We start from the raw sequence: 26525 nt of genomic DNA, 5'->3' as shown, positions 1-26525 counted from the left end.
TTCAAGGTAATATAATCCACACCTCTGACACGAGCAGAAACATTTTCCTCAAGACTTGAACGTTGGAGGCATATCCAAAACATCTCTCAGCAATACGTTCCATTTTCTCACAACCCACATTGTAAACATTTCCCCTAATCAAATGCTCCCTTCTCTTGGTTAAAAACACTTGTCTGCTGCCATATGACTACATGCTCTGGTAAAAAGAGTGCTTATGGAAACCCTTCCTCTTTACACCTCTAAACGTCTCAGGTGTGGGAGGGAACTGCACCTGCACTCCAACAATTGGGACACAGGAGACCTTCCACAGAAGATCAGACACGCTGAGCTTCAGCTCATGACAAGCAATGCAAGAGTTACAAACACATAGAAATTAACAGAGGCAATAACACTTTGTAGGTCTCCCTTGCTCTACACAAGCAACTCAAAGCACACCCTACTCCATCAGGCACAGCCTTGGGGGATCTCTGACATGGGACAAGCAAGGCAATGACCCTCTTCTTCTCTGGCCTCACACTCACAGCTCCCCTCTCTTCTTTTGCTTCTCCACCATGCAACTGGAAGCTTTTGCTTGTGGCCATCTCCTCCCTTTTATCACATTTATCAGGAGATGATAATGCACTACAGCCACAGCCAGAAGGGAGGGACATTTCTCTGCTCACCACCGGTATGAGAAGGAACTGAAGGATTCCAAAGCACACAAATGATAAACAACCACACTAAAAGATTAGCAGTTATCCAATGGAGAATGGCTCATCAAACCATTGGCTTCCAGGGAATATCCTCCCTGTCATTATCACCTGTTCTGTTCCACACAGATGTAAAGCCCACTTAAATCATATTAACATCAATTTCTTCAAACTGTAACAGAACACAAAGTCACTCTCATATCTCCTGCCTTCCACTCCCTCTGAACAAGAGCAAGAGATACTAACACACAACAGACTGATAAAATGGATAGGTTGTTGATACTAGTAAGTACACCAATATGCAGAGACAATCAAGAAAGAACAAAATGAGAAAAAACAACCTCACAGAAGAACCCAGACCTTGAATGAAGGCAAGGAAGCATTGGAAGACAACAAGTTCTTGTTGAGGATCAATGTCACTCCTTGACAAAAAAATACAACCAATCAAAAGAAGCAACCCAAATCTACCCAGACAAATCATTCCAAAAAACTGGATCAACCAACCAAGAATGGGAAAAGACCAGATCAAACATGGCCTCACATTTCAGATTGTCTCAACTGTACCACATACACAACAGAGGAAGCTCAATTGTAACGAATGCACAGGAGGCCTCACGCTGGAGCTCATTACACAGACACCAGACATTCGTTTCCTAGGAAGAGAAAGAAAAACCTTGGAACCACAGCTCTGGGCCTCATCTAACAACTAGGACAAAAAGACCTTGACACCATTCATTCATTCTTTTGCAACTATATCACACTGAACTCCAGCACCAGCCCTGTCTCTGCATAGACAGACTTCTTCTCTCTGCCCAAACAGAACATGAAAGCAAAGACTGAATGCAGACATCATTAGAAGGAAATTTTGTGCACAGCTTCTCAGATCCCAAGCATCACAAATGAGATCATTCCACTCCTCACAATTATTGGAACAAGTGTAAAATGTTACATAGGCCATCAATTTTCAGCAGCTCTGGCAAAGACCCAGCCATCCAAGCATCACCTCAAAGCCGACATCACCATTCTGCAGCACATGCACTCCTCACAAGATGCGTGAACACCACTCTTGATGTAAGAAAATATGGAACACAAACTGGGCCATTTGAGCCAAAACCACACAAGATCAAATCACACAAGACTCCTCCTGACTCATTTCCATCAGGCCAGCAATAGCCCTGGGCATCAACACAACACATGCCATGTCTCCTCCACTACCTCCTCACACACTACATCCCCAGCACTACCCCTAACCCTTCACAGCTCACACAGTAATCACAGATCTTCAGAATTTACACAGCCCCCACCAAAAGGAAAGTTGCTCACACAGGATCTCCTTACCTATGGATGCTAACTATGAAGCAAGGAGCACAGTGCCTGTGGAATAGCAGGCCGCATAACTTTCTCAGTCTGGCCTGAGCAAGTGGCCTGGGAAATCATAAGGAGGAATTAAAAAAATCCTCAGAGATAGATAGCAGCCTTGCAGGTGCTGTTTGACTGTTCCTTGTTTTCTTGCCAGAGAAGGTTGAGGGGTGGTGTACCCCACTGACCAATGATGGTGATGTGTTAGTTTACAAACCAATAAGAATTTTACTTTTCTGTACTTTCATGTATCAGTCTATAAAAACGATCTGAAGTAATAAACAAGAGAGAAATTCTTCTGTTCGACTCCCAAGAGAGTCTGGGTCGTTCTTCTCGCCATTACTAATATAGCGACACTTACCATGGATAACATATGACTTCTCACCCATGCCACGGGACAAGAAAAACATTTCCAACAGAGACATTTTCCAGAAACCTGCCTATGAAAGTCTCTCTCTTTTCACCTCTAAACATAAAAGAACCATCTTCAGATCATCAGAAGACTGAAACAGAAAGTTGACACCTGCAGGATTGAAGAGTTCACAACACTCTTCTGGGTTATGGAACTCACAGGACATGATCAATAACGTTGTTTACAGGCACTGAAGACATTGCTTGCTCTTCCCATACGGCATCTTCCATAAGCACAAAGTGAAGCTTTTCAGTGACACAATTATGATGGGATGCAAATACTTTGGAAGAACCTCCCAGGGTTCTCCAGCCACCTGCTACACAGATCTTCAAGACTATTACATTCACAGGAAAAACCCCACGTTGGTTCATGCTGGAGATATGAAGTGGACAGGGAATGGAGGAAAACATTCCCTTCAGGCTTGCAGCAGACATTCATGCACAGCTCACACAACTCCAATTTCCAACCCTTCCCATCATCCAGGGGCTTCTTTCACCCACACATCACCAAAACACGTGACACTGGAGGCCCAGTTCCCCACACCATTTCTCTTCACACCACCAATTTCACACAGCCATCTTTCCTCCTCTGCACTATGGAAGCGACATTTGCCTGCTCACTCAAGTGCTGGGAAGAGACTTCATAGCTCTAAAAGGAAAAGCCGAGCAATCTTCCAAGAGAGACGGACTCAGTGAATATCTGCACAGGGGGAATTATGCCCACCTTCTATCTCCTGCTGCAAATTAAATCTCTCCCTTCCCATCCAGACAATTCTCTTGCCATGACAAATATTTTATAGCCAGGGCTCATCCAGCTACATTAAACACAGCTCGACGTTCAAAATCAAGAAAAAAAAAGCAATGCTGCCATTTCCTCCTGCATTTCCTCCTCCACACACATACACCCACAACCTTTTCAAAGAGCCACAACTTCTAAAAGGATCCTTCGTCTTCATAACAGGCACACCAACAACATCAAGGAACACTTCTTGCCAGGACCAATCTTCTGTTGAGGATAAAGATCAAACCATGGATGACAAAAAGATTTTTGCTTATGACCGATGTATCATGGAGAATGACAAAATTTGAGACCAGCGTTCAGAGAAGTCCCACACAAAGCCATCAGCATGTTGATAAAGACACATTCAGCCTATCCAAGTACATGTGCTCTTGGGAAGACACATGAGCCTCAGAAAAAGATGTATTTCCTCAGAACGCCATACATCACTTCAGAAGATCTAACACTAACAGCTACACTCATTCTACACAGCACAGGGGACATGGGGGGAAAACAACTCCAACCTGAGAAATACCCAAAATCACGACCCAAAGAGCAGCCTGCCAGCAGCAGCCTTCTCCCTCCTTCCTTCTCCACTAACTGCAAGGCTGACGACAGCCCTCATGTCCAAAGAACGACACCAACGGGCACCAGCCGTGAGAACGTCACCGAGGGAAACTCGACCTCGCTGTGAAGCAAAATCTCCATGGCAAGGCAGAGAAGAGGGCGGGGAAAAGGACACGGGATCATCAGGAGGAAGCAGGAGTGTCGGAGAAAACGTGCCCAGAGCAACTCACCGAGGGAGCGGCGGGATCCGCGGTCAGGGCGGCGGCAGGGTCCTCGTCCCCGAGCAGCGGCGCGGGCTCGTCGGGCAGAGGCCGCGCCGGGAGGGTGTCGCAGCAGCTGGCGGCCGAGAAGCGCAGCTGGCTCTTGCGCGAGTCGGCCGTGAGCGACACGTCGTGCGAGTAGGACTGCAGGAAGGCGCGCACGCCGTCGATGCCCACGAAGTGCGACACGGGCACGCCGCGCAAGGCGCCGCTCTGGGCCGGCAGCAGGTGCTGGCGGCGCCAGCGGCGCAGGCGCAGCGCCAGCAGCAGCAGCAGAAAGGCGAGGAAGAGGCACGACACGGCGGCCACGGCCAGCACGAGCCAGCGCGTCAGGCTGCCGGCCGGCTCGCCCGGCGCCGCCGCCTCGGCCGCGCTGCCCAGCTCGGCCAGCAGCTCGGCCACGCTCTCGGCCAGCAGCACGCTCAGCGTGGCCGTGGCCGACAGCGCCGGCCGCCCGTGGTCCTTCACCAGCACCACCAGGCTCTGGCGCGCCGCGTCGCGGGCCAGCGGCGAGCGCGCCGTGCGCACCTCGCCGCTGTGCAGCCCCACGCGGAACAGCCCCGGCTCCGTCGCCTTGGCCAGCTCGTACGACAGCCACGCGTTCTGCCCCGCGTCCGCGTCCACCGCCACCACCTTGGCCACCAGCGCGCCGGGCTCCGACCAGCGCGGCGCCAGCTCCACGCCCGACCACGCGCCCACCGAGCCCGCCGCCCGAGACGGCGGCGGGTACAGCACCTGCGGCGCGTTGTCGTTCTCGTCCACGATCACCAGCACCACCGACACGTTGCTGCTCAGCGCCGGCGCGCCGCCGTCCTCCGCACGCACCCACAGCCGCAGCTCGCGCACCTCCTCGTAGTCCAACGAGCGCAGCGCGTACAGCGCGCCCGTCTCCGCCTGCACCGACACGTACGACGACAGCGCCGCGCCCCGCACCCGCCCCTCCGCCAGCCGGTACCGCACGCGCGCGTTCTGCCCCCAGTCCGCGTCCGTGGCGCGCACCGACAGCACCAGCGCGCCCGCCGCGTTGTTCTCCACCACGCGCGCGCTGTACCGCTCCTCCGCGAACACCGGCGCGTTGTCGTTCACGTCCAGCACCCGCAGCGCCAGCACCGCGCTGCTCTGCAGCGCCGGCGACCCGCCGTCGGCCGCCCGCACCGTCACGTTGTACTCCGACACCTGCTCTCGGTCCAGCTCTCTCGCTGTCAACACACGGTAATAATCCTTATGGGACTTCTTCAGTCGGAAAGGCAGGCCCCTGTCAAGAGAGCAGCGAACCTCGCCGTTAGCCCCGGAGTCCCGGTCTTGCACGTGCAGCAGAGCCACCACGGTCCCCGGTGGCGCATCCTCAGAGATCTCGCTCAGCGACGAGGACACTGTGAGTTCAGGGGCGTTGTCATTCACATCTGTCACGGTAACCAAAACTTTGGCAGTGTCGAAAAGTCCTCCACCGTCATGTGCCTGCACCTCTAATTCGTAGGAATTGCCTTCCTCGAAGTCCAGGCTCTGCAACAGGGTGATTGCTCCCGTGCGGCTGTCCAGTTGGAAAATCTGCGAGGCTCTCTCTGTAGTTTTCTGAATCGAGTATTTCACCTGTCCGTTCGGCCCCTCGTCGGCTTCCGTGGCCGTGACGGTGACGAGCACAGAGCCCACGGGCACGTCCTCGGGCACACGCACCGTGTACTCCGCCTGGCTGAACACGGGCGCGTTGTCGTTCGCATCCAGCACGGTCACACGGATCCGAGCCGTGCCCGTCCGTGCCGGATCGCCGCCGTCCATCGCCCTCAGCACCAGCTCGTGAAACGCCGCCTCCTCCCGGTCCAGCGCCTTGGCCAGCACCAGCTCGGGACGCTGATCGCCGCCGGGGCCCGCCTGCACGGCCAGCGAGAAGTGCTCGTCACCGCTCAGCTCGTAGCTCTGCACGGAATTCCGGCCCCAGTCCGGGTCATGCGCGTCTGGCAGGGGAAACCGCGACCCCGGGGCTGTCGTCTCGCTCATTCTGAGATCTATTTCTGCCTCTCGGAAGCTGGGTGCATTATCATTTATGTCCTTGATTTCTACTTCTATTTCATAAAACTTCATTTCCCCCTCCACGATCAGCTCACAGGGCAGAACGCATTTCTCCACCTGCCGGCACAGCTGCTCTCTGTCGATCCTCTCCGCCGTCACTAAATGTCCCGTCTTCCCGTGCAATGCGAAATACTGCGTCCGACCCTTGTCCAGGATGTAGGCGCCGCTGTCGCTGAGCTCGGGCAGCTGCAGCCCCAGGTCCTTGGCCACGTCGCCCACGAACGAGCCCTTGGGCAGCTCCTCGGGCACCGAGTAGCGCAGCTGCCCCCACGCCGCCTCCCACGCCGCCAGCAGGACGGCCCAGAGCACAGCTCGCTGCCGCCGGCCCCAGCGCCTCCCCGCCCAGCTCATCTCCGCCAACTTAGCTCCCCGCTGCCGCTGCTGCTCAGCTCCCAGCGCTTGCTGACCTTTCCCACCGGCCTCTCCGCTCCCGGGCCCTGCCCCAGCCTCCGCCGCCTCTCCGCCGCACGGATCCGCACCGGCAGGACGATCGCACACCGCCGCCCGGGCTGCCCACCCACCACCGATCCAGCGATCCAGCCATCCAGCCTGGCCGCAGCGGGCGGGGCTGCCGGCAGCGCTCCGATCCTCCTCTCGCTCCTCTCGGTCAACAGCGGCGCCCGCAGCCTCCTCCCGGCACTGCAGACACCGAGCGCTGCCCGCCCTGCCTGCCCACAAACAGGGACCACTCGCCACCCACACGCCGCTTTCCGGCCCGCGCCGATCTCCTGCCTCCGCTTTTCTCCAGCCCATCTCGCCTTTGACCCTCCAGGGCATCGCGATCGGGAGGAAGGCAGAGATATTCCGTGAGCGCCGTTCCTTAACCGCACGGGAATCGAAGCACTTACTAATGACATTATATGTAAATTCAAATACATTTTTCGTATTTTACCCTGTAGCTTACGGTTAGCCTTATGGTTTTTGTACAAAAGCATCTTCAACAACAGGCTATCAGAGGGAAACGGGAGGATTTCATATCCCGAATAAACACAGCTATCAGGTTCATTTACACAAGCAGGACGAGAGCAATTGCATGCGTCTTCAAGTCAGGGACCTAATTGTTACAGCACTGAATAACTGAAAATAATAATAATTTTCTTTGTCAGAAAGATGCAGCTAAAACACTTAAAAGAAAACTTTCAGAACTTCAAATCTTTCACATCCCATCCTAAAAGAAACATAGTGTTTCATTAAATAACAGAGATTTACGTTTCATCAATTCATTCTAGGCTTCTTTTATTCTGAAATCAACATGTAAAGAATTGAAGTTCATTAGTAAACGATTAATTTATGCATTTCGTAACCACGCTGATACGATGTGTTTCCAAGAAAGGAATTATAGAACCATAGAACTAAAGTACCATTATGCTCTTGAAACTGTGCTGGCTAATCATCAATATGCAAATGGGATTGATTCAAGTGTCTGAACCATGTCCTGGACAATCTCCCCCATATGTGATGCCTTCGTATCTCAGATGTCCATCCTAGCCAACAGAATTTCAGCTATTTTTTTTTCCCGATATACCCGAGTTCTGCTGAGACCCCCTACACCACTGTGAGAAAAGGATAGAAAAATGAAAATCTCTGACAGAAAAAGCATTCAAGCCGATCACGAGCATATAAAACAAACATCATGAAGGGCAAAACAGCGAACTGCCAGCCAGAATGTATAAAAAGAAGCCATCCAGTCCCACTACTGCAATCCCCCTAGAAAAGGGCAACAATCGCTTTTTTCACCCAGCATGGACAACGGAGCTTCCCACTTTCGTTTCCCTTCTAAATCAAACCGGAATAAATACAAAGTTTAATGAACGGGTTTGTGTAACGCTCTACTCCAAGCACAACTTTACTAAACAAAGCAGTCAGGAAGGATGAAAGCTCCAAAACCCGCTGTCAGTGCTTTTCTCCTTTTTCCGCGACCCCCTCAGGGACAATCAGCCATTCTCCTTCCACAGAATACCAATACCAGTGTGCATGCGGTACTGCGAACACATTGCAAATGATAGAGCTCAACAGCTGAAGACAAAACCTGGCAGCTGAAGCTTAATCTGAGACCAAGGAAGAACCAAGTGCTTCCTCCTCTACCGTTAACGGGGCATTGCCCGTTCCTTAATTCACTCCATCACGAAGACAGAACAGTGCAACCCACAAAAACAAAAACTTCAATCTCAGGAAACACAGAGAAACTCTGAGAAACGCTGCTACGAGCCGAAAGGAGAGCCATAAACAAAGCCTGTCAGCTGAATCTGTAACCGAGAATAAAATGCAAAACTTCTGCCACTACGTAGAAACACAAATGAAGAGTCTCCTTATACACCACGCAGAGAATACCCGGAAAACATGAACGACGTTTCAGAAAGTTTCAAAAGCAGAAAGATCTCACGCTTTACACACCTGCAGTGCAGCAGCATCGGCGGGCGGCTCTCCCACGACGACGTGACTGCTCGGGCTCGGCTTCTCGCAGGAATCGCCGCCCAGAAGCTCCTCCGCCGACAGGACGGGCACCGCCGGCACCGGCGGCGGCGGCGGCCAAGCGGCCTCGGGCACGGCGCGGGCCGGCGGCGGCACGCACAGGTTGTAGGAGTAGGGCAAGGTGCCCTCGCAGAAGTCGGCCGGGAAGGCGGCGCCGGCCAGCGAGAAGCGCTGCGCGCCCAGGCAGCGCAGCACGGCGGGCGGCCCGGCCCGGCGCAGCCGCGCCACCACGGCCAGCGCCACGCTCAGCACCAAGAGCGCCGACAGCAGCGCCAGCGCCAGCACCAGGTAGAACTGCAGCTCGGCCGCCGCCGCCGCCGCAGCCTCGGCGCCCGCCGGCCGCTCGCTCAGCTCCGGCAGCGCCTCCTGCAAGCTCTCGGCCAGCACCACGTGCAGCGTGGCCGTGGCCGACAGCGCCGGCTGCCCGTGGTCCTTCACCACGGCCACCACACGCTGCTTGGCCGCGTCCCGCTCGGACACGGCGCGCGCCGTGCGCACCTCGCCGCTGTGCAGCCCCACGCGGAACAGCGCCGGCTCCGACGCCTGCACCAGCTCGTACGACAGCCACGCGTTGCGCCCCGCGTCCGCGTCCACCGCCACCACCTTGGCCACCAGGTAGCCGGCCTCGGCCGAGCGCGGCACCACCTCGAACGGAGACGACGCCCCTCCCGCCGCCGCCTCTCCCGTTGCCGCCGTGGCCCCTGCCGCCGGCGCCGGCCAGAGCACCCGCGGCGCGTTGTCGTTGCGGTCCAGCACGAAGACGCGCACCGTGGCCGTGGAGCTGCGCGCCGGCGCGCCGCCGTCCTGCGCCCGCACGGCCACCGCGAACTCGCGGCACTGCTCGTAGTCGAAGGAGCGCTGCGCGTACAGCGCGCCGCTCCGCGCCTCCACCGACACGAGCGGCGCCGCGCCCGCCGCGCCCGCGCTGCCGCCCGCCAGCCAGTAGCTCACGCGCCCGTTGGCGCCCGCGTCCGCGTCCCGCGCCTGCACGCGCAGCACCAGCGCGCCCGCCGCGTTGTTCTCCGCCACGTACGCGCTGTACGCCGCCTCCTCGAACACCGGCGCGTTGTCGTTCACGTCCGACACCTCCAGCACCAGCTCCCTGCTGCTCCACAGCGACGGCCTGCCCCGGTCCCGGGCCACCACCGTCACGCGCTGCTCCGACGCCTGCTCGCGGTCCAGCGCGCTCGCCGTCACCACCTTGTACGAGCCGCCCGACGACGCCACCATCGACAGCCCCGACTCCCCCGACAGCTCGCACGACACCTGGCCGTTCTCCCCGGAGTCTCTGTCCCGCACTTTCAGCAGTGCAACCACGGTGCCCACTGGTGCGTCCTCGGGCACGGGACTGGACAGGAATAGAATGGTGATCTCGGGCGCGTTGTCATTCTCGTCTGTAATTTCGATTTGCACTTCACAGTGGTCTGTGAGCCCGCCCCCGTCACTCGCCTCCACACCGAAGATGTACTTATTCTTTTCCTCGAAATCGAGAGGACCCGCGGTTTTGATCTCGCCGCTCTCGCTGTCGACAGCGAACAACGCCCTGACGGATTCTGGGACACTGCCAAAAGAGTAGGACACTCGCCCGTTGGAGCCCGCGTCCGCATCTGTCGCTGTCACCCGCAGCACCAGGGAACCCGCGGGCAGATTTTCTGCCACTCGCGCTTCGTAGACGCTTTTGCTAAACACCGGAGGGTTGTCATTAGCGTCCGTCACGTTTACTCGAACCTGGACACTCCCAGACATCGGTGGATCCCCGCCGTCCACCACGGTCAGCACCAGCTCAAAAGAATTCTGCTTCTCTCGATCCAGCTCCTTCTCTAGCACTAATTCTGGCATCTTCTTTCCACCTGCCCTCTCTTTCATGGAGAGAGAGAAGGACGGGTTACTGGTTAGTTGATAAGTCAGTAGCGAGTTGCTTCCTACGTCTGCGTCTCGGGCCATCTCTAGAGGAAAACGAGCACCAGGAGGGATTAACTCACCGATCTCGAGCTCCAGAGCAGCCTTGCTGAAGGCCGGGGAGTTGTCATTCACGTCCTCGATGGACACCTCGATGTGGAAAATGTTCGGCGGGTTCTGCACCAGCGCCTCGAAGCTGACAGAGCAGGACGCCGACTCGCCGCACATCTCCTCCCGGTCCAGCCTCTCGATCACGTACAGGTTGCCGTTCTCCTCATTCACCGTGAAGTATTGCTTCTCGTCGCTCAGCCGCAGCTTGCGCGCCGGCAGCTCGTCCGCGCTGAGCCCCAGGTCCCGCGCCAGCGGCCCCACGAGCGAGCCTCTGCCCAGCTCCTCGGGGATGGCGTAGCGGAGCCGCTCGCCCGCCGCCCGCCACCACACGCACAGCAGCACCGCGGCCAGCAGCGCTCGCCCGCCGCCCGGCCCGCGCCTCTGCCGCCGCCTCACCGCCATTCTCGCCCGCCGCCGCCGCCGCCGCCGCTCGCCAAGCTCCTGCCTCCTGCCGCTGCCCTGCCTCCCTTCCAGCCGCTCTCGCCACACAGCGCACGGGCCGCGGAAACAAAGCCAGCCCGCTCGGCTCCACAACCACGCCGCTGCTCCCCGACCAGCGACACACCAAAGCCGCACCAAAGCCGCCTCTCGCCGCTGCTGCTGCCGCTGCCGCTGCCGCTCTGGCCGGCGCCGGCCGAGCGAGCAGCCTGCGGGGGCAGGACGCTGCGGCGGCGGCGGCGGCGGCTCCAGCGCCGGGAGGCGGCGGCCAACAGCGACACCCGGAGGCGCCGCCGCGCCACTGCAGCCGCCCGATGGCCGCGCTCAACGGGGCCCGCCTTGGGCCGGGCCTCAGCGCCTGCACCGCCTCCGGCCTCGCTCCTCCGCTGCAAACACCAAGCACACAAGCTCCTGCTCCAGTCCACTACAACCCCATTCTATCCACCATGTCATCTTAGGCCATTCTTTTCACTCGCAAAACAATTGCTTTCATTGAACACTCAGAAACAAATATTCATGGCGCATCAGTTAATACCGGAATTCAGCTGCCCTTAATAAAATTGTGACACATTTATGGTAGCAATAAACAGTAATATAGGGAATAATTCAAGAGGTTTTCAGCACTGGTGTCCCATATCTGGAATTATCCTTCATGACCTGGGATGAAGTAATATGGGATATAGATCAGCCTAATACAATGTAAGCAACCCCTATGCAGTGACAGCAGAATGACATTTAGTCCTTTGTTTCCACTCCTTCAAGTTGTTTCCACTCCACCGCCATTCTATCCCAGATGTGATCTGTAGCCATCCTTTTGAGTCACAAAAGAACTGTTTTGATTGAACACTCAGGGTCAAATATTCATAGCTCATCACTAAATACCGGAATTCAGCTGCCCTTAATAAAATCACGGCGCATCTACAGCAGTAATAAATAATAATACAGGGAAGCCTTCAAGACGTTTACTACAGCATTGTCTCATATCTTGAATTGTCCATTCATGACCTGGGATGAATTAATCTGTGGTACAGATCAGATTAAAACAATGTAAGCAACCCCTATGCAATGATAGCAGAATAACATTGATTCTTGTATTTCTGACTCATTAAAGTTGTTTAACCTGCATCTCCAAATCTGAGCACCTGACACTGAAAAGGTCAAAGCAATGCTGAGTCCTTCATAGAACCAAAACCTCTTTCCAGTTTCCAACTTAAAGTTTTCTTTCAAGGTAATATAATCCACACCTCTGCCATGAGCAGAAACATTTTCCTCAAGACTTGAACGTTGGAGGCATAACCAAAACATCTCTCAGCAATACGTTCCATTTTCTCACAACCCACATTGTAAACATTTCCCCTAATCAAATGCTCCCTTCTCTTGGTTAAAAACACTTGTCTGCTGCCATATGACTACATGCTCTGGTAAAAAGAGTGCTTATGGAAACCCTTCCTCTTTACACCTCTAAACGTCTCAGATGTGGGAGGGAACTGCACCTGCACTCAGACAATTGGGACACAGGAGACCTTCCACAGAAGATCAGACACGCTGAGCTTCAGCTCATGACAACAAGCAATGCAAGAGTTACAAACACATAGAAATTAACAGAGGCAATAACACTTTGTAGGTCTCCCTTGCTCTACACAAGCAACTCAAAGCACACCCTACTCCATCAGGCACAGCCTTGGGGGATCTCTGACATGGGACAAGAAAGGCAATGACCCACTTCTTCTCTGGCCTCACACTCACAGCTCCCCTCTCTTCTTTTGCTTCTCCACCACGCAACTGGAAGCTTTTGCTTGTGGCCATCTCCTCCCTTTTATCACATTTATCAGGAGATGATAATGCACTACAGCCACAGCCAGAAGGGAGGGACATTTCTCTGCTCACCATCGGTATGAGAAGGAACTGAAGGATTCCAAAGCACACAAATGATAAACAACCACACTAAAAGATTAGCGGTCATCCAATGGAGAATGGCTCATCAAACCATTGGCTTCCAGGGAATCTCCTCCCTGTCCTTCTCACATGCTCTCTTCCACACAGATGCAACACCCAATAAAGTCGTATTTACATCAATTTCTTCAAACAGTACCAGAAAACAAAATCACTCTCATATCTCCTTCCACTTCCTTCCACTCCCAATGAACAACAGAAGAAGATGTTTACACACTATAGGTCAGTAAAAAGAGCTGGGTTTTTGATGATTTTAAGTAGGCCCACATACAAGGTAAATCAAGGAAAAACAACGCAGAACAAAACAAAAATACAGAAACCCCTAAAGCTTTAATTGTCTACGGCTAGGAAGTATTAGAAGACAACAAGTTGCCAGAGATGATCACAGTGAAATCAGTAAGGCCTTTATTTCAGGCCCTTAAATTCATCCCTGGGAGCTTTTATAATTCCCCAAGGTCTCAAGCTGCAAGTGTGGCCTGAAAGAATTTCACTGCACAGAGGATAGGCGGCATCAGTTGAAGAATTAATCCTCACCTCAGCGACCTTCTTCTACTGCATGGCCTGCTCACCTTGCACAAATATGAAACCAGCATTTTAAACAGCTTCTCTTCAGAATCTTCCTCAAGTTAAATCTTCTGACAAATTACAACAGATTCTCTAATTGCTTCTACTTCCTGTTCTTCCTATTCCCCACGCACAGTTCTTTCCTGGGCCGCTGAAGTAAAGATGTGAATATAAACAACTGTTCCAATTTTCGAAGTATTGAAGAGAATTGTGAAAATCAGCTGCAACTTTTCTGCAAAGAAGGGCCTGAATAAAAATGTAATTACATCTGTGAAGAAACTCTAGATCACAATTTTTCATAGAGAAACAGATGGATATTGGAGGTTTCACACACAATTAATTATTGTTCCAGACAGGAATTGTGGCTCTATATGTACAGTTCCATACAGAGGAAACACCACCTTGGGGGAATGAATATTCATGAAGTTGAATTTCTTAAATGTAATATTCAGTGTCAAGCTGGGTGGGGCTCTGAAGAAGCTGCTCTGATGGAAGATGTCCCTGCCCATGGCAGAGGAGTTGGAAGGAGATGATCTTGAGGATCCTTTTCAACACAAACCATTCTACAGCTCTGTGTGTCTGTGATTCTATGATTACATTCACAACTTCAAGGTATGGATGACAGATACTCTCCCTACAGGATAATTTTATGGTCTGGAGCTTGAAGGATTGGGAGGCGCAATGAGAATAAATTTTACTCTATAACAAAAAAAAAAAAAAAAAACCAATAACAAGCAAACAACCAACCCAACCAAACTCAACCAAAATCAAACCAATCAGCCAAAAAAAGTTAATCAAGCCAGCTAAGAATGGAAAAACAACAGCAGAGTATCCATCATGGCCTCACATTTCAAATTGTCTCAACTGTACCACATACACAACACAGGAAACTCAACTGTAACTAATGCACACGAGGCCTCACACAGGAGATCACTACACAGACACCAGACACTCATTTCCTTGCATAGGAAGAGAAAGAAAAACCTTGGAACCACAGCTCTCAGCCTCATCTAACTACTAGGATAAACAGACCTTGACACCATTCATTCATTCTTTTAGAACCATATCACAGTGAACTCCAGCACCGGCCCTGTCTCTGCATAGACAGACTTCTTCTCTCTGCCCAAACAGAACATGAAAGCAAAGACTGAATGCAGACATCATTAGAAGGAAACTTACGTGCACAGTTTCTCAAATCCCAAGCATCACAAATGAGACCATTCTGATCCTCACAATTATTGGAACAAGTGTAAAATGTTACAGAGGCCATCAATTTTTAGCAGCCCTGACAAAGATCCAGCCAGCCAAGCATCACCTCAAAGCCAACATCACCATTCTGCAGCACATGCACTCCTCACAAGATGCGTGAACACCACTCTTGGTGCAACAGAATATGGAACACAAACTGCGCCCATTTGAGCCAAAACCACACAAGATCAAATCACACAAGACTCCTCCTGACTCATTTTCATCAGGCCAGCAATAGCCCTGGGCATCAACACAACACATGCCATGTCTCCTCCACTACCTCCTCACACACCACATCCCCAGCACTCCCCCCTAACCCTTCACAGCTCACATGCTTATCACAGATCTTCAGAATTTACACAGACTCCACCAAAAGGAAACTGGCTCCAACAGGATCTCCTTACCTATGGATGCTAACTATGAAGCAAGGAGCACAGTGCCTGTGGAATAGCAGGCCGCATAACTTTCTCAGTCTGGCCTGAGCAAGTGGCCTGGGAAATCATAAGGAGGAATTAAAACAATCCTCAGAGATAGAAAGCAGCCTTGCAGGTGCTGTTTGACTGTTCCTTGTTTTCTTGCCAGAGAAGGTCGAGGGGTGGTGTACCCCACTGACCAATGATGGTGATGTGTTAGTTTACAAACCAATAAGAGTTTCACTTTTCTGTACTTTCACGTATCTGTCTATAATGAAGATCTGAAGTAATCAACCAGAGAGAAATTCTCCTGTTCAAATCCCAAGAGAGTCTGGGTCGTTCTTCTCGCCGTTCCCAATAGAGCGACACCTACCATGGATAACATATGACTTCTCACCCATGCCACGGGACAAGAAAAACATTTCTTACAGAGACATGTTCCAGAAACCTGCCTATGAAAGTCTCTCTCTTTTCACCTCTAAACATGAAAGAACCATCTTCAGATCATCAGAAGACTGAGACAGAAAGTTGACACCTGCAGGATTGAAGAGCTCACACCACTCTTCTGGGTTATGGAACTCACAGGAGATGATCAATAACGTTGTTTACAGGCACTGAAGACATTGCTTGCTCTTCCCATACGGCATCTTCCATAAGCACAAAGTGAAGCTTTTCAGTGACACAATTATGATGGGATGCAAATACTTTGGAAGAACCTCCCAGGGTTCTCCAGCCACCTGCTACACAGATCTTCAAGACTATTACATTCACAGGAAATACCCCACGTTGGTTCATGCTGGAGACAGGAACTGGACAGGCAATGGAGGAAAACATTCCCTTCAGGCTTGCAGCAGACATTCATGCACTGCTCACACAACTGCAATTTCCAACCCTTCCCATCATCCAGGGGCTTCTTTCACCCACACATCACCAAAACACGTGACACTGGAGGCCCAGTTCCCCACACCATTTCTCTTCACACCACCAATTTCACACAGCCATCTTTCCACCTCTGCACTATGGAAGCGACATTTGCCTGCTCACTCAAGTGCTGGGAAGAGACTTCATAGCTCTAAAAGGAAAAGCTGAGCACTCTTCCAAGAGAGACTCAGAGTCAGTGAATATCTGCACAGGGGGAATTATGCCCACCTTCTATCTCCTGCTGCAAATTAAATCTCTCCCTTCCCATCCAGACAATTCTCTTGCCATGACAAATATTTTATAGCCCGGGCTCATCCAGCTCTATTTGCCATAGTTCGACCTTCAAAATCAAGAAACAAACAAAGCAGTTCTGCCATTTCCTCCTGCATTTCCTCCTCCAGATACATACACACCCACAGCCTTTTCAAAGAGCCACAACTTCTAAAAGGATCCTTCATCTTCATAACAGGCACACAGACATCACCAAGAAACGCCTCTTGCCTGGCCATATCCCCGGCTGGGGACAAAGATCAAAGCATGGATGACCAAAAGACTTTTCCCGCTTACCTCCACTATGGATCATGGAGAACGATAAAGGCTAAGAAAAACGTGCAGAGGAACCCCCCAGGAAACCCCACAGAATTAAGACCAAGACACATTCAACCTATTCAAGCACATGTGCTCTTGCATAGACACATGAGACTCATAAAAAGTTGTATTTCTCAATAACGCCATATATCCCTTCAGAAGATCTAACACTATTAAGAACACTGATTCTTGACAGCACAGGGGACATGGGAGGAAAACAACTCCATCCTGAGAAATACCCAAACTCACGACCTAACGAACAGCCTGCCAACAGCAGCCTTCTCCCTCCTTCCTTCTCCACTAACTGCAAGGCTGACGACACACCCCATGTCCAAAGAACGACACCAACGGGCTCCAGCCGTAAGAACGTCACCGAGGGAAACTCGACCTCGCTGTGAAGCAAAATCTCCATGGCAAGGCAGAGAAGAGGGCGGGGAAAGGACACGGGAGCATCAGGAGGAAGCAGGAGTGTCGGAGAAATCGTGCCCAGAGCAACTCACCGAGGGAGCGGCGGGATCCGCGGTCAGGGCGGCGGCAGGGTCCTCGTCCCCGAGCAGCGGCGCGGGCTCGTCGGGCAGAGGCCGCGCCGGGAGGGTGTCGCAGCAGCTGGCGGCCGAGAAGCGCAGCTGGCTCTTGCGCGAGTCGGCCGTGAGCGACACGTCGTGCGAGTAGGACTGCAGGAAGGCGCGCACGCCGTCGATGCCCACGAAGTGCGACACGGGCACGCCGCGCAAGGCGCCGCTCTGGGCCGGCAGCAGGTGCTGGCGGCGCCAGCGGCGCAGGCGCAGCGCCAGCAGCAGCAGCAGGAAGGCGAGGAAGAGGCACGACACGGCGGCCACGGCCAGCACGAGCCAGCGCGTCAGGCTGCCGGCCGGCTCGCCCGGCGCCGCCGCCTCGGCCGCGCTGCCCAGCTCGGCCAGCAGCTCGGCCACGCTCTCGGCCAGCAGCACGCTCAGCGTGGCCGTGGCCGACAGCGCCGGCCGCCCGTGGTCCTTCACCAGCACCACCAGGCTCTGGCGCGCCGCGTCGCGGGCCAGCGGCGAGCGCGCCGTGCGCACCTCGCCGCTGTGCAGCCCCACGCGGAACAGCCCCGGCTCCGTCGCCTTGGCCAGCTCGTACGACAGCCACGCGTTCTGCCCCGCGTCCGCGTCCACCGCCACCACCTTGGCCACCAGCGCGCCGGGCTCCGACCAGCGCGGCGCCAGCTCCACGCCCGACCACGCGCCCACCGAGCCCGCCGCCCGAGACGGCGGCGGGTACAGCACCTGCGGCGCGTTGTCGTTCTCGTCCACGATCACCAGCACCACCGACACGTTGCTGCTCAGCGCCGGCGCGCCGCCGTCCTCCGCACGCACCCACAGCCGCAGCTCGCGCACCTCCTCGTAGTCCAACGAGCGCAGCGCGTACAGCGCGCCCGTCTCCGCCTGCACCGACACGTACGACGACAGCGCCGCGCCCCGCACCCGCCCCTCCGCCAGCCGGTACCGCACGCGCGCGTTCTGCCCCCAGTCCGCGTCCGTGGCGCGCACCGACAGCACCAGCGCGCCCGCCGCGTTGTTCTCCACCACGCGCGCGCTGTACCGCTCCTCCGCGAACACCGGCGCGTTGTCGTTCACGTCCAGCACCCGCAGCGCCAGCACCGCGCTGCTCTGCAGCGCCGGCGACCCGCCGTCGGCCGCCCGCACCGTCACGTTGTACTCCGACACCTGCTCCCGGTCCAGCTCTCTCGCTGTCAACACACGGTAGTAGCTGCCGTGGGAGCTCTGCAGTCGGAACGGGACGCCCCCATCTAGGGAGCAGTGCACCTTGCCATTCGCCCCTGAGTCACGATCCTGCACATGTAGGAGGGCAACAACAGTCCCCAACGGAGTGTCCTCAGATATTTCAGTAATCGACGACCTTACTGAAATCTCTGGCACGTTGTCGTTGACGTCTGTGATTGAGATCGTAACTTTGGTTGTATCAAAAAGACCTCCACCATCTTGTGCCTGCAACCCCAGTTCGTAGGACTCACCTTCCTCGAAGTCCAAGCTTCTCAATAGTGTGATCTCTCCAGTGTCAGAATCCAAACGGAAAATATCCGATGCCAAGTCTGACACTTTTTTCAACGAGTATTTAACTTTCCCATACAGCCCCTCGTCGGCGTCCGTGGCCGTGACGGTGACGAGGACAGAGCCCACGGGCACGTCCTCGGGCACACGCACCGTGTACTCCGCCTGGCTGAACACGGGCGCGTTGTCGTTCGCATCCAGCACGGTCACACGGATCCGAGCCGTGCCCGTCCGTGCCGGATCGCCGCCGTCCATCGCCCTCAGCAGCAGCTCGTGAAACGCCGCCTCCTCCCGGTCCAGCGCCTTGGCCAGCACCAGCTCGGGACGCTGATCGCCGCCGGGGCCCGCCTGCACGGCCAGCGAGAAGTGCTCGTCACCGCTCAGCTCGTAGCTCTGCACGGAATTCCGGCCCCAGTCCGGGTCATGCGCGTCTGGCAGGGGAAACCGCGACCCCGGAGCTGTCGTCTCGCTCATTCTGAGCTCTATTTCTGAATCACCGAAACTCGGCGCGTTGTCATTAATGTCCATGATTTCCACTTCCATTTCATAAAACTCCATTTCTCCCTCCACGATCAGCTCACAGCGCAGCACGCATTTCTCCACCTGCCGGCACAGCTGCTCTCTGTCGATCCTCTCCGCCGTCACTAAATGTCCCGTCTTCCCGTGCAGAACGAAATACTGCGTCTGACCTTCCGAGACAATGCGAACGCCGCGATCTCTGAGCTCGGGCAGCTGCAGCCGCAGGTCCTTGGCCACGTCGCCCACGAACGAGCCCTTGGGCAGCTCCTCGGGCACCGAGTAGCGCAGCTGCCCCCACGCCGCCTCCCACGCCGCCAGCAGGACGGCCCAGAGCACAGCTCGCTGCCGCCGGCCCCAGCGCCTCCCCGCCCAGCTCATCTCCGCCAGCTTAGCTCCCCGCTGCCGCTGCTGCTCAGCTCCCAGCGCTTGCTGACCTTTCCCACCGGCCTCTCCGCTCCCGGGCCCTGCCCCAGCCTCCGCCGCCTCTCCGCCGCACGGATCCGCACCGGCAGGACGATCGCACACCGCCGCCCGGGCTGCCCACCCACCGATCCAGCGATCCAGCGATCCAGCCTGGCCGCAGCGGGCGGGGCTGCCGGCAGCGCTCCGATCCTCCTCTCGCTCCTCTCGGTCAACAGCGGCGCCCGCAGCCTCCTCCCGGCACTGCAGACACCGAGCGCTGCCCGCCCTGCCTGCCCACAAACAGGGACCACTCGCCACCCACACGCCGCTTTCCGGCCCGCGCCGATCTCCTGCCTCCGCTTTTCTCCAGCCCATCTCGCCTTTGACCCTCCAGGGCATCGCGATCGGGAGGAAGGCACAGATATTCCGTGAGCGCAGTTCTTCAACCGCACGGGACACTAAGCACTGAATAATGTATTTATACGTAAATTCAAGCACATTTTTCGTATTTTAGCCTGTAGCTTACGTTTAGCCGTATGCTTTTTGTTCAAAAGCATTTTCAACAACCGGTTCTCAGAGGGAAAACGGGAGGATTCCACATCCCGAATAAACACAGCTATCAGGTTCATTAACACAAGCAGGACGAGAGCAATTGCATGCTTCTTCAAGTCCGGGATATAATTGTTACAATACTGAAAACCGGGACAAATAAAGATGCAGCTAAAACACTTAAAAGAAAACTTTCGGAACTTCAAATCTTTCACATCTTTTCCCAAAATAAACATAGTGTCTCATTAGATGAAAGATATTTACGTTTCATCAATTCTTTCTAGGTTTCTTTTATTATGAAATCAACGTGTAAAAATTTAAGCTCATCAGTTAGCTATTTATAGCCGTATTTCTTAACGACGTTGATACCATGTGTTTCCCGAATAAACACAGCTATCAGGTTCATTTACACAAGCGGGACGAGAGCAATTGCATGCTTCTTCAAGTCAGGGACCTAATTGTTACAGGAATGAATTACCGGGACAAATAAATATGCAGCTAAAACACTCAAAGGAAAGTTTCAGGACTTCAAATTATTGACATCCCATCCTAAGACAATCATAGAGTTTCTTTATTTAACAGAGATTTGCATTTCATCAATTCATTCTTGCTTTCTTTTATTCTGAAAGCAGCGTGTAAGAAACTTCAACTTGTTAGTAAACTATTAATTTCTGTATTTCTTAACGACGCTGATACGAAGTGTTTACAGGAAAATATAATTCTAAGAAAGGAATTATAGAACCATAGAATAAAAGCACAATTCTGCTCTTGAAACTGTGCTGACAACTACTCAATATGCAAATGAGACTAGTTTAAGTGCCTAAACCATCATCTTTACATAGATGTGACCCCTTCGTATCTCAGAGGTTTCTCCTAGTCAGCAGAATTAGCTGTTCTGGATATATGCGAGTTCCACTATATCCCAAACATTCTCGCTGTATTGAGGATTAAAAAAATCAAAATCTCTCAAACAGAAATCATTCAAGCCTCTCACAAGAGCATAACATAAAGGCCACGAAGAGCAAAACAGAGCCAACTGCCAGCCAGGACGCAGAAAAAGAAGCCTTCCAGTCCCACTAGTGCAATCCCCCCAGAAAAGGGCAAAAAAATTCTTTTTGCACTCAGAATGCAGAATAGAATTTTGCACATTCGTTGCCTTCCTAAATCAAACAGTGACAGAACAAAGTTTAACGAGCAGGTCTGTTTAAAGCTCTACACGAGTACCAAGCATAGCCTGACTGAACAAAGTAGTCAGGAAGGATAAAAGCTCCAAACACCCGTATCAGGGCGTTTCTCTTTTTTCCTCGACTCCAGCATGTAGAATCAGCCATTCTCCTACCACGAACACCAATCTGCTTTCAATCCTAAGATCACATACTAATTGACAGAGCTCAAGTGGTGAACACAACGCCTCGCGGCTGAAGCTGAGCCTGTGACCAAGGAAGAACCAAGTGCTCCCTCCTCTACCATGAACGGGGCATTACCCGTTCCTTAATTCACTCCATCACGGAGACAGGACTGTGCAACTTCCGCCACTACGTACAAACACAAAGGATGAGTCTCCTCAGACACCACGCAGAGAATACCCGGAAAACATGAACGACGTTTCAGAAAGTTTTAAAAGCAGAAGGAACTCACGCTTTACACACCTGCAGTGCAGCAGCATCGGCGGGCGGCTCTCCCACGACGACGTGACTGCTCGGGCTCGGCTTCTCGCAGGAATCGCCACCCAGAAGCTCCTCCGCCGACAGGACGGGCACCACCGGCACCGGCGGCGGCGGCGGCCAAGCGGCCTCGGGCACGGCGCGGGCCGGCGGCGGCACGCACAGGTTGTAGGAGTAGGGCAAGGTGCCCTCGCAGAAGTCGGCCGGGAAGGCGGCGCCGGCCAGCGAGAAGCGCTGCGCGCCCAGGCAGCGCAGCACGGCGGGCGGCCCGGCCCGGCGCAGCCGCGCCACCACGGCCAGCGCCACGCTCAGCACCAAGAGCGCCGACAGCAGCGCCAGCGCCAGCACCAGGTAGAACTGCAGCTCGGCCGCCGCCGCCGCCGCAGCCTCGGCGCCCGCCGGCCGCTCGCTCAGCTCCGGCAGCGCCTCCTGCAAGCTCTCGGCCAGCACCACGTGCAGCGTGGCCGTGGCCGACAGCGCCGGCTGCCCGTGGTCCTTCACCACGGCCACCACACGCTGCTTGGCCGCGTCCCGCTCGGACACGGCGCGCGCCGTGCGCACCTCGCCGCTGTGCAGCCCCACGCGGAACAGCGCCGGCTCCGACGCCTGCACCAGCTCGTACGACAGCCACGCGTTGCGCCCCGCGTCCGCGTCCACCGCCACCACCTTGGCCACCAGGTAGCCGGCCTCGGCCGAGCGCGGCACCACCTCGAACGGAGACGACGCCCCTCCCGCCGCCGCCTCTCCCGTTGCCGCCGGCGCCGGCCAGAGCACCCGCGGCGCGTTGTCGTTGCGGTCCAGCACGAAGACGCGCACCGTGGCCGTGGAGCTGCGCGCCGGCGCGCCGCCGTCCTGCGCCCGCACGGCCACCGCGAACTCGCGGCACTGCTCGTAGTCGAAGGAGCGCTGCGCGTACAGCGCGCCGCTCCGCGCCTCCACCGACACGAGCGGCGCCGCGCCCGCCGCGCCCGCGCTGCCGCCCGCCAGCCAGTAGCTCACGCGCCCGTTGGCGCCCGCGTCCGCGTCCCGCGCCTGCACGCGCAGCACCAGCGCGCCCGCCGCGTTGTTCTCCGCCACGTACGCGCTGTACGCCGCCTCCTCGAACACCGGCGCGTTGTCGTTCACGTCCGACACCTCCAGCACCAGCTCCCTGCTGCTCCACAGCGACGGCCTGCCCCGGTCCCGGGCCACCACCGTCACGCGCTGCTCCGACGCCTGCTCGCGGTCCAGCGCGCTCGCCGTCACCACCTTGTACGAGCCGCCCGACGACGCCACCATCGACAGCGACGCCTCCCCCGACAGCTCGCACGACACCTGGCCGTTCTCGCCGGAGTCTCTGTCCCGCACTTTCAGCAGTGCAACCACGGTGCCCACTGGGGCATCCTCGGGCACGGGACTGGACAGGAATAGAATGTTGATCTCGGGCGCGTTGTCATTCGCGTCTGTAATGTCGATTTGCACTTCACAGTGGTCAGTGAGCCCGCCGCCGTCAGTCGCCTCGACGCCGAAGATGTATTTATTCTTTTCCTCGAAATCGAGAGGACCCGTGGTTTTGATCTCGCCGCTCTCGCTGTCGACAGCGAACAACGCCCTGACGGATTCTGGGACACTGCCAAAAGAGTAGGACACTCGCCCGTTGGAGCCCGCGTCCGCATCTGTCGCTGTCACCCGCAGCACCAGGGAACCTGCAGGCAGATTTTCTGCCACTCGCGCTTCGTAGACGCTTTTGCTAAACACAGGAGGGTTGTCATTAGCGTCCGTCACGTTTACTCGAACCTGGACACTCCCAGACCTCGGTGGATCCCCGCCGTCCACCACGGTCAGCACCAGCTCAAAAGAATTCTGCTTCTCTCGATCCAGCTCCTTCTCTAGCACTAATTCTGGCTGCTTCTTTCCACCTGCCCTCTCTTTCATGGAGAGAGAGAAGGACGGGTTACTGGTTAGTTGATAAGTCAGTAACGAGTTGCACCCCGCGTCTGCATCTTGCGCCATCTCCAGAGGAAAACGAGCACCAGGAAGAGACCATTCACCGATCTCGAGATCCAGAACATCCTTGCTGAAGGCCGGGGAGTTGTCATTCACGTCCTCAATAGACACCTCGATGTGGAAAATGTTCGGCGGGTTCCGCACCAGCGCCTCGAAGCTGACAGAGCAGGACGCCGACTCGCCGCACATCTCCTCCCGGTCCAGCCTCTCGTTCACGTACAGGTTGCCGTTCTCCTCATTCACCGTGAAGTATTGCTTCTCGTCGCTCAGCCGCAGCTTTCGCGCCGGCAGCTCGTCCGCGCTGAGCCCCAGGTCCCACGCCAGCGGCCCCACGAGCGAGCCTCTGCCCAGCTCCTCGGGGATGGCGTAGCGGAGCCGCTCGCCCGCCGCCCGCCACCCCACGCACAGCAGCACCGCGGCCAGCAGCGCTCGCCCGCCGCCCGGCCCGCGCCTCTGCCGCCGCCTCACCGCCATTCTCGCCCGCCGCCGCCGCCGCCGCCGCCGCTGCTCGCCAAGCTCCTGCCTCCTGCCGCTGCCCTGCCTCCCTTCCAGCCGCTCTCGCCACACAGCGCACGGGCCGCCGCACCAAAGCCGGCCCGCTCGGCCCCACAACCACGTCGCAGCTCCCCGACCAGCGACACACCAAAGCCGCACCAAAGCCGCCTCTCGCCGCTGCTGCTGCCGCTGCCGCTGCCGCTCTGGCCGGCGCCGGCCGAGCGAGCAGCCTGCGGGGGCAGGACGCTGCGGCGGCGGCGGCGGCGGCTCCAGCGCCGGGAGGCGGCGGCCAACAGCGACACCCGGAGGCGCCGCCGCGCCACTGCAGCCGCCCGATGGCCGCGCTCAACGGGGCCCGCCTTGGGCCGGGCCTCAGCGCCTGCACCGCCTCCGGCCTCGCTCCTCCGCTGCAAACACCAAGCACACAAGCTCCTGCTCCAGTCCACTACAACCCCATTCTATCCACCATGTCATCTTAGGCCATTCTTTTCACTCGCAAAACAATTGCTTTCATTGAACACTCAGAAACAAATATTCATGTAGGAGATAGAAATAAAATAATTCAGCTGCCCTTAATAAAATCGTGACACATTTATAGTAGCAATAAACGATAATATAGGGAATAATTCAAGAGTTTTTCTTCACTATTCTCCCATATCTTGAAATGTCCTTCATGACCTGGGATGAAGTAATATTGGATATAGATCAGCCTATAACAATGTAAGCAACCCCTATGTAGTGATAACAGAATAAAATTTACCCTTTTGTTTCTTATTCATTCAAGTTGTTTCCACTCCAACGCCATTCTATCCCAGATGTGATCTGTAGCCATCCTTTTGAGTCACAAAAGAACTGTTTTGATTGAACACTCAGTATCAAATATTCATAGCTCATCACTAAATACCGAAATTCAGCTGCCCTTAATAAAATCACGGCGCATCTACAGCAGTAATAAATAATAATACAGAGAAGACTTCAAGAGTTTACTGCAGCATTGTCTCATATCTTGAATTGTCCGTTCATGACCTGGGATGAATTAATCTGTGGTACAGATCAGATTAAAATAATGTAAGCCACCCCAATGCAATGATAGCAGAATAACATTAATTCTTGCATTTCTCACTCATTAAAGTTGTTTAATCTGCATCTCCAAATCTGAGCGCCTGACATTGAAAAGCGCAAAGCAACGCTGAGTCCTTCATAGAATCAAAACCTGTTTCTAGTTTCTAACTTAAACTTTTCCTTCAAGGTAATATAATCCACACCTCTGCCATGAGCAGGAACATTTTCCACAAGGCTTGAGGATTGGAGGCATATACAAAATATTTCATGGCAATAGTTTCCATTTTATCAAAATCCACATTGTAAACATTACCCCTCATCAAATCCTCCCTTCTCTTATTTAAAAACACTTGTCTGCTGCCATATGACCACTGACCTGGGAAAAAGAGTACTTATAGAACCCTTCCTCTTTACACCTCTAAACATCTCAGGTGTGGGAGGGAACTGCACCTGCACTCAGACAATTGGGACACAGGAGACCTTCCACAGAAGATCAGACACGCTGAGCTTCAGCTCATGACAACAAGCAATGCAAGAGTTACAAACACATAGAAATTAACAGAGGCAATAACACTTTGTAGGTCTCCCTTGCTCTACACAAGCAACTCAAAGCACACCCTACTCCATCAGGCACAGCCTTGGGGGATCTCTGACATGGGACAAGCAAGGCAATGACCCACTTCTTCTCTGGCCTCACACTCACAGCTCCCCTCAATTCTTTTACTTCTCTGCCATGCAACTGGAAGCTTTTGCTTGTGGCCATCTCCTCCCTTTTATCACATTTATCAGGAGATGATAATGCACTACAGCCACAGCCAGAAGGGAGGGACATTTCTCTGCTCACCACCGGTATGAGAAGGAACTGAAGGATTCAAAGCACACAAATGATAAACAACCACACTAAAAGATTAGCGGTCATCCAATGGAGAATGGCTCATCAAACCATTGGCTTCCAGGGAATCTCCTCCTGTCCTTATCACATGTTCTCTTCCACACAGATGCAAGGCCCACTAAAGTCATATTTATTGCATCTATTTCTCCCAACAGTAACAGAACACA

At 54.6% G+C, this 26525-nt stretch overlaps 4 pseudogenes across 2 annotated transcripts; all 4 read right to left on the bottom strand.

The window, feature by feature from the left end:
* Nucleotides 1-291: 291 nt before the first annotated feature.
* LOC147650427 (protocadherin gamma-A5 pseudogene) lies at nt 292-7318 on the bottom strand (annotated as a pseudogene). The gene has a single exon (XR_015276788.1). The product of XR_015276788.1 is annotated as a protocadherin gamma-A5 pseudogene (transcript).
* A 1108-nt stretch (nt 7319-8426) lies between these two features.
* Nucleotides 8427-11085, bottom strand: LOC111944537 (protocadherin gamma-B5 pseudogene; annotated as a pseudogene).
* A 2230-nt stretch (nt 11086-13315) lies between these two features.
* LOC147650426 (protocadherin gamma-A6 pseudogene) lies at nt 13316-20633 on the bottom strand (annotated as a pseudogene). The gene has a single exon (XR_015276791.1). The product of XR_015276791.1 is annotated as a protocadherin gamma-A6 pseudogene (transcript).
* A 1169-nt stretch (nt 20634-21802) lies between these two features.
* LOC111944667 (protocadherin gamma-B5 pseudogene) lies at nt 21803-24737 on the bottom strand (annotated as a pseudogene).
* Between the last annotated feature and the right edge of the window lie 1788 nt (nt 24738-26525).

This window comes from Cyanistes caeruleus, chromosome 15, assembly GCF_971803275.1.
Source record: "Cyanistes caeruleus chromosome 15, bCyaCae1.hap1.1, whole genome shotgun sequence".
Taxonomy (NCBI): domain Eukaryota; kingdom Metazoa; phylum Chordata; class Aves; order Passeriformes; family Paridae; genus Cyanistes; species Cyanistes caeruleus.
The sequence above is the reverse complement of the archived record's forward strand: the minus strand, read 5'-3'. Positions and strand labels throughout refer to the sequence as shown.